Raw genomic sequence first — 9085 nt, forward strand, 5'->3', positions numbered from 1 at the left:
TTTTTTAAGATTTTATTTATTTATTCGACAGAGAGAGAGACAGCCAGCGAGAGAGGGAACACAAGCAGGGGAAGTGGGAGAGGAAGAAGCAGGCTCATAGCGGAGGAGCCTGATGTGGGGCTCGATCCCGGATCGCCAGGATCACGCCCTGAGCCGAAGGCAGACGCTTAACCGCTGTGCCACCCAGGCGCCCCAAAATGCTTCATCTTTGAATTGGTGAATTTATTTTTTTTCAAGATTTTTTGAGAGAGAGAGCACATGCGCGCGCGCGCGCACACACACACACACACACACACACGAGTGGGGGTGAGGGGCAGGGGGAGAGGGAGAAACAGGCTCTCCGCTGAGCAGGGAGCCCAACTCGGGGCTCCATCCCAGGACCCAGGATCATAATCTGAGCTGAAGGCAGAGGCTTAACCGACTGAGCTACCCAGGCGCCCCTGAACTGGTGAATTTAAACACGTTGAAACTTATACATCAAATGGGCACCTGGTATTTTCACTCCTAGGTATAGACCCACAGGAATGCATACATATTTCCCCAAGAATGTTTGTAGCAGCACTATTTCACATAGTGTAAAACTGGAAACAACTCAAATGGCCACCTACAGTAGACTGGATAAATTTTATGTTCACCCAACGGACTACTAAACAGCCATAAAAGTACCTACAGCTACGTGCAACGGCATGGATATATTTTACAAATATACTGATCAGTAGGGAAGGCAAACATAAAAAAGAACGATTAATACGATTCCACCTGCATAAAGTTCAAAGGCAGGTGAAACCTATCTCCAGTGTTAGAGGTCAGGAGAGTAGTTGCTCTTGGGACGTAGTTACTAGAAGCGGACTCAAGGAGGCATTTAGGGGCTGGTGACATTCTCTTTCTTGATCGGGGTATGTCCATTTGACGAAAATGCATCTAGATGTATACTCTGGCTTGTGCAAGTTTCTGTGTGTAATATCTCAATAGACATTTTCCATCAACACCTTTTTAACATTATGAGCACTTCTTTGAAAAATTTGGTCTAACTCATTCATGGTCTCAAGTTTTTTAAAAAATGAACTTTTAGTTTGAATAGGTGTGAAAGTTCACAAAGTCTACTCCACTGTCTTTGAACTTAGTGGTTTCCGACAACAAACACGTGTTAATAATGAGCTTTGCTGTTATCGTAAACTTGGAGTTGAACTCTTCTCTGCAGCAGCGCACATCTGAGTCGGCCTATTTCTGAAACAGAGGATGGGACTTACCATTGTTTAGGGATTAGGGAGCATCTTCACTTCAATTCTCCTGATGATGGTGTGGAGGGAGAAGCAGGACCCCAAGAGAGAGCAAAAGGTTTCAATCCCTTTCTTCCACCTTAAATATGAAGTCAAGGGACGTGTAAATACTGCAGGGAGGGGCGCCTGGGTGGCACAGCAGTTAAGCATCTGCCTGGCTCAGGGTGTGATCCCGGCGTTATGGGATCGAGCCCCACATCAGGCTCTTCTGCTATGAGCCTGCTTCTTCCTCTCCCACTCCCCCTGCTTGTGTTCCCTCTCTCACTGGCTGTCTCTATCTCTCTCGAATAAATAAATAAAATCTTTTAAAAAAATACTGCAGGGAGTCAATCATTCAAAGAGTTCTGGGCCCGAGGCTTGCTTGGCCATGGGGTGGGCTCCTGGCTAGGCACAAGTAGTCAACTGTTTCGGCTGTGTGCGTGTGTGTGCGTGTGCGTGTGTGTGTGTGTGTGTGTTTTTATTATAATGATTTTTTATTATATTATGTTAGTCACCATACAGTACATCCCCGGTTTTCGATGTAAGGCTCGATGATTCATTAGTTGTGTATAACACCCAGTGCACCATGCAATATGTGCCCTCCTTACTACCCATCACCGGTCTATCCCATTCCCCCACCCCCCTCCCCTCTGTTGCCCTCAGTTTGTTTCTCATAGTCCATAGTCTCTCATGTTTCATTCCCCCTTCTGATTACCCCCCCTTTCTTTATCCCTTTCTTCCCCTACTGATCATTCTAGTTCTTATGTTCCATAGATGAGAGAAATCATATGATAGTTGTCTTTCTCTGCTTGACTTATTTCACTAAGCATTATCTCCTCCAGTGCCGTCCATGTTGTAGCAAATGTTGAGAACTCATTCTTTCTGATTGCTGAGTAATATTCCATTGTATATATGGACCACAACTTCTTAATCCAGTCATCTGTTGCAGGGCATCTCGGCTCCTTCCATGATTTAGCTATTGTGGACATTGCTGCTATGAACATTGGGGTGCATATGGCCCTTCTCTTCACTACGTCTGTATCTTTGGGGTAAACACCCAGTAGTGCAATGGCTGGATCATAGGGTAGCTCAATTTTTAACTTTGTAAGGGACCTCCACACGGTTTTCCAGAGTGGCTGTACCAACTTGCATTCCCACCAACAATGTAGGAGGGATCCCCTTTCTCCACATCCTCTCCAACAATTGTTGTTTCTTGCCTTGTCTATTTTTGCCATTCTAACTGGCGTAAGGTGGTATCTCAGTGTGGTTTTGATTTGAATTTCCTTGATGGCTAATGATTTTGAACATTTTTTCATGTGTCTGTTAGCCATTTGTATGTCTTCATTGGAAAAGTGTCTGTTCATATCTTCTGCCCATTTTTTGATTTATTTGTTTCTCGTGTATTGAGTTTGAGAAGTTCTTTGTAGATCTTGGATACCAGTCCTTTATCTGTAGTGTCATTTGCAAATATATTCTCCCATTCCGTGGGCTGCCTCTTAGTTTTTCTGACTGTTTCCTTGGATGTGCAGAAACTTTTAATCTTGATGAAGTCCCATAAATTCATTTTATCTTTTGTTTCTCTTGCCTTTGGGGATGTGTCATGAAAAAGTTTGCTTTGGCCGATGTCGTAGAGGTTGCTGCCTATATTCTCCTCTAGAATTTTGATGGATTCCTGTCTCACATCGAGGTCTTTCATCCATTTGGAGTTTATTTTTGTGTATGGTGTGAGATAGTGGTCAAGTTTCATTCTTTTGCATGTAGCTGTCCAATTTTCCCAGCACCATTTATTGAAGAGACTGTCTTTTTCCCACCGGATGTTTTTTCCTGCTTTATCAAATATTAGTTGCCCAAAGAGCCGAGGGTCCATTTCTGGGCTCTCTATTCTGTTCCATTGGTCTATGTGTCTGTTTTTGTGCCAGTACCATGCTGTCTTTGTGATCACAGCTTTGTAGTACAGCTCGAAATCCGGCATTGTGATGCCCCCAGCTTTGTTTTTCCTTTTCAACAGTTCCTTGGAGATTCGGGGTCTTTTCTGGTTCCATACAAATTTAAGGACTATTTGTTCCAGTTCTTTGAAAAACGTTCTCGGTATTTTGATCGGGATAGCATTGAAAGTGTAGATTGCTCTGGGTAGCATGGACATTTTAACTATGTTAATTCTTCCGATCCATGAGCATGGAATATCTTTCCATCTTTTTATGTCTTCCTCAATGTCTTTTAAGAGTGATTTATAGTTTCTAGAATAAAGGTCCTTTACGTCTCTGGTTAAGTTAATTCCAAGGTAACGTATGGTTTTTGGTGCTATTGTAAATGGGATGGATTCCCTGATTTCTCTTTCTTCGTTCTCGTTATTCGTGTACAGAAATGCAACTGATTTCTGAGCATTGATTTTGTATCCTGCCACGTTACTGAATTGCTCTATAACTTCTAATAGTTTGGGAGTGGCTTCTTTTGGGTTTTCCATATAGAGTATCATGTCGTCTGCGAAGAGAGACATTTTGACTTCTTCTTTGCCGATTTGAATACCTTTGATCCCTTTTTGTTGTCTGATTGCTGTTGCAAGGACTTCTAGTACTATGTTGAATAATAGTGGCGAGAGTGGGCATCCTTGTCGTGTTCCTGATCTTAAGGGAAAGGCTTCCAGCTTTTCCCCATTGAGAATAATATTTGCAGTAGGCTTTTCATAGATGGCTTTTATGAGATTGAGAAATGTACCTTCTATTCCTACACTCTGAAGGGTTTTAATCAGGAAAGGATGCTGTATTGTGTGTGTGTGTTCTGATCTCTTTTATCAGGAGAAACTGCAGGGCCCTGGTGACACCCCACCATGTTATTTTAGGAGAGACATACATAGATAAATAGATGAGTTTCTTTCCCACTTCTAGGGGCACGTAGAAATCAGGTATTGTCTTTTTTTCAACGGACCTCAGAGAATTTTAAATTACAATTTTAAATGTTCCATTGAAATTGTCCTTTGGAAAACGCTAAGGAAGAGAAGGTTGGAGACACTTCCCACTGCTGTAATCTCAGGTTCCTGCATGAAAACCTAGTCGGGGCAAAGGTCTCATTTAAAGTTTAAATCTGTTCATCTGTCATTGTCCTAACAGTGTTTCTCTTTAGTGTTTACTGAGAAGGAACAAGAGGTTCTCGGAGAGATTTAGTGTTTTAACTACAAGGCTTTTCTTTACTCTCCTAGGAATGGAACATTTTACCATAAGGCTTGTGATGATTTACACAGCTCGTAAGAGGTATTCACTAAAGGGATGTTGTAGGGGTGTTTTTGAGTAAAGAGGGCATCTGTTATCAGCGTTTGGTTTTGTTCCCCTAAGCTGCAAATAACCTCGCCAACCCTTGATGCTTAACCCACCGACCTGCAGAAACGAACTCTCCAGAGTGATGTTAATTAGCCCTCCAAAGGAGGCTGTGGCAGTTTCTTGTTCAACAAAGAGCTCTCCTGTTTAAAAAAAAAAATCAATGTTTCTTCTGACAGGTCTGAATCCAGCACAGTACAAAGCTCGATTCTTCAGCAGACCTCTGTATGGAAAGGGCAAGCGAGTGGACTTCCAAACAAGAGGCTTCTAGCAGAAATCGCAGGGGTTCCATGTTCTCCGATCTCAGGATGGAGATATAGCCTCATGTGGTGAGGCACAGCCCCTGCCTTTCTTTGGGATCATGGCCCTGATTCCCCTCGTCCCTGTCCGTCCTCCTGAGAAGGAAAAGGCTTCCTAGAGTGGCCCCAAGTCTCAGGTCTCAGGGCATCCTCCTGAAACATCTTCTGTCTCTTTAGTGCGATCCCAAGAAGGTGAAGCTGGGGGCACAGTCCGTGGTTTTCTGCCGAGATGTCTGTCTATATACTGCAGACAGTCTCATTCCTCCCTAGAACATGGATTACGTATCAGCTATGTACCAGGTGGGTTTTGCTATGCTCAGCCACGGGAATCGAGGAGAACAGAGGGAGTCCTTGGAGAGGCCCCAGGTCTCTTCTCCGGCACATAGTGCTCTCTGGGCATCCCTCCGTCTTCCTCGTACCCTTCTCCCTCCAAGCGACAAGACTGTGTAGTTTTGGTAGTATTCCTAAGAAGCATCATTTAACCTTCCCCCAAAGGACACGGGCGAGAAAAGCTGATGCTGGTGTAAAAATGGAAAAAGACAAGACTCAAAAAAAAAAAAAAAAAAAAGAACTGTTGAGGGATGTTTGACCTTCCCTTGTGGACAGCGTCCTTTGGCAGCATTTCATGCTCTTTGTCTCCTCCTGGCAGGAGACAAATTTTCCCAGAGCAGCAACATCCTTTATCCACAGACCATTTCAGAAGTCCTCTCTCTAAATTGCCAGCAGAGGTGGAGGGATTTTTGCTAAAACTGTTGACAGAGCAAAGCTGCTACGAGATCAAAATCCGGCTACTTGAAATTCCTGGGCTGCGGTTTTTGGAGGTTAGAGCTAGGCAGTGGCGGGCAGAGAGAGATTTCACTGGGAGCAAGGGTGTCTGTTTTGCCCGGCCAAGATGGCGGAAAACATGGTGGTGGTGGATTAGGGAGACGCTGTGTTGCTGAGAAGTTCAGACAACCTGTGGCTCAAGCCGTCCCATAAATTCGCTGCCCTGCAGTGATTACTCAGAGTAGAAACATGGCCATGTCACCGGCTGCTACAGTCCTTTGCAGGCTCTTTGCCCTTGCCCTTTGCCCCCCAAAGCCCAACCTCCTTAGCCTGGCACAGCAAGTCCTTCACTGTTGGGCCCTGGCATCTTTCTTGCTGCCTCCCTTCCCTGCCCTTTAGGCTCCAGCAATACTGAGTTACTTGCAGGCGTCCCAAGCATCACGCTGGTGCCTCTGTCTTGATTCGCCTCTTTGAAAGAATCCCCATTCATACGTAAGATCACCTAGTCCAGGAAGACTTCCTTGATGTTTCCTGGACTGGGCTGGATGCTTCCCCTCTGTCTCCTCCTCTGAACTGTTAGTTCTGTTAGGACAGGGATTGTGATTTTGAAACCTTAGGTCCCCAGCAACCCGCATGAGGCCTGCTGGATCTCTAGCCCTTGCCTGAGAGCCCCCTGGGAACACAAGCCCTCTGTGGGCAGCCTCGCTCCCAAGGGGGAGGAGAGGGGAAGGGAGCTATCCTTTCAAATTCCCAATAGCGGGGGCGCCTGGGTGGCACAGCGGTTAAGCGTCTGCCTTCGGCTCAGGGCGTTCTGGGATCGAGCCCCACATCAGGCTCCTCCGCTATGAGCCTGCTTCTTCCTCTCCCACTCCCCCTGCTTGTGTTCCCTCTCTCGCTGGCTGTCTATCTCTGTCGAATAAATAAATAAAATCTTAAAAAAAAAAAAATTCCCAATAGCAGGACTCACTCTTCCTGGGAAGGAGGGAGGGGGTAGAGAGGAGCCAGAAGAAAGCAGTTCAGAAAGTCAAACTGCCCCCTGCCCCCACCCCCAACGAACTACGGCATTTGCCCTATAGCATTTACCCTACAGGATTGCTAACTGATTTTTTCTATAGCTTCTTTGTTTATATTCTTTCCTTTTTTTTTAAATTAAAATTATTTTAAGTAATATGAATATCTGGTGTGGAAAACACTAATGGTGTAAGGATAGGCAGGCTCATCATGAAAAACCACCGCCTTCTGTTCCAACTCCATGTAAGCCCAGAGGCAATGATACTTCACTCTTTTAGTATTTCTCCTCCAGTTTTCTTGAGCTCTCTCGTTTCCCCTGATTTGAAGGCTGAGCTATTTAAAGCACAAAGCTGACCATGTCACACCCCCTGCCCAAAACTGGTAGCTACCCTTCGCAATAAGGTCAACCCCTAACCAGGGCCAGGCCTGCTGCCTCTGACCCTCCCGCCATTCTTGCTTCTGTTTTTTTCTTTTCTTTTCCTTCTCCTCGTGCCTCTTCTACTTTTACATCTTTGGCGTGCCCATGCCTCTGTGCAGCCCCCTCCCCTTGACTGTGGGCCAGACCTTAGTGGCTTCCTCCTAAGGAATAGAATTTGGCAAAAGTGCTGGGATGTCGCCTTTGGGGTTGGGTTACAAAAACAGTCTCGCTCACTCTCTCCTGATGTCTCGCTCATTTTTTCTGTGGGAAGGCAGCTCATGTGTTGTTGTAAGCTGTCCTGCAGAGAGGCCCATGTAGCAAGGAGTAGTAAGAGCAACGGTCCCCAGGAACCAGATCCTGCTAACACCACGTGAGTGTGCTTTGAAGTGGACCATTTCCAGTCAAGCCCAACAAGTGAGATCACCACACCAGCTGACATCTTAATCGCAGCCTTGGACGAGACCTTGAGCCAGGTGACCCAGGTCTACTCAGAGTCCTAACCTACAGAAACTGTGAAATAATAAATTTTTATTGTCCTACACTGCAAAATTTTGGCATAATTTGTTACACGGCAATACGTAGGTAATGCAATCATTATGCCCTAATTTTTCCTGCTCAGTCATTGAGGTTTTAATCCTCCTCTCCTTAATTTTCCCTTACCCTACCCCCTCAAAAGCAACGTTAACAGATTGGATGTTCCTTCCATGCCTGTTTCTGTGCCCATACTCATACACAAAATACAAAGTGCGTGCGAGAGACTAGGCCATTCCATTATCTATTTGTGACTAGCACTTTCTAGCCTCATTTCTAACATAGGCACCCAGAGTGCCCCTAGCACCCGTCAATTATAGTTGTGCTTTCCTCCCTGCTAAAAGGAAATCCTAAAGAATCTTCTATTTTACATAAGCAATTAGCAGCAGCTGGCAAGAGCAGCAGAAATATACATGCTTCTATTTTTTTCCATGGGAATCTGGGACTCTGCTTTAGAGTCCTAAAAAACACAGATAGCTCTGAGTAACAGAGCATGTGGTGCTCTGAAATTATAGGCCCTCAGAACAGGGGACACAAAATTAAAGTCCTTTTATTTTAAACAAACACCCCATCCTCTCTCTAGCCAAATAAGTACTATTCTTCCAAGCAGACATTGTTCAAATAATTCTGGGATCTTTGAGGATTGCCTTCCCCAGTCTTTTTCCACTAAGTATAAGGACATGGACTTAGTGCCTCAGGCAGTCCCCATTCTTTGCCTGTCCCCAAGCTCTGTTCCCTAATGGGGACCCTTCTCCGTGTGGCCTTCCCATTCTCAGGCAAGCTTCACTCCTGCTGCTTTCCTCCTCGAGTGCTGTCTTCCCCTTGGTGACACTTGTCATGAAGTACTCTAATCTTTAGATCTCACGGGGAGACTGAGAGCTCCATGTGGGCAGGAATTTTGTCTGTCTTATTCCCTGCTGCGTCCCCAGGGTATGGCCCCAGCCCTAGAGCCAAGTAGGCATCAGATCAATAATTGTTAAAGGAATGGATAGCCCGGGGGCGGGGTGGGGGGAGGCGCCTGGGTGGCTCAGTTGTTAAGCGTCTGCCTTCGGCTCAGGACGTGATCCTGGCGTTCTGGCATCGAGCCCCGCATCAGGCTCCTCCACTGGGAGCCTGTTTCTTCCTCTCCCACTCCCCCTGCTTGTGTTCCCTCTCTCGCTGGCTGTCTCTGTCAAAAAAAAAAAAAAAAAAAAAAAAGGAAAAAAAAAAAGGAATGGATAGCCGGGCTTGTTAGTAAAAATCAAATCCATCCTCAAAAGACCAACATTTGTCACCCTTAATAAGAGTAACGGCTGATTTTATCAAAAGAGCTTACTGCGGGTCCACCACTGGGCTCATGATTTCGTTCAATCCGCACAACAATTCTACGGGGTGGACACTATCATCCTTGTCTTATAGATGAGGAAATCGAGTCTGAGTCATGAAACAACTTGCCCAAAGCCACACAGTTTGGAGGCTGTCCGACTCCAATGTTGAAACCCATTGTGCTTT

This window comes from Ursus americanus, chromosome 33 (genome assembly GCF_024610735.1).
Source record: "Ursus americanus isolate L20-20 chromosome 33, mUrsAme1.1.p, whole genome shotgun sequence".
Taxonomy (NCBI): Eukaryota; Metazoa; Chordata; class Mammalia; order Carnivora; family Ursidae; genus Ursus; species Ursus americanus.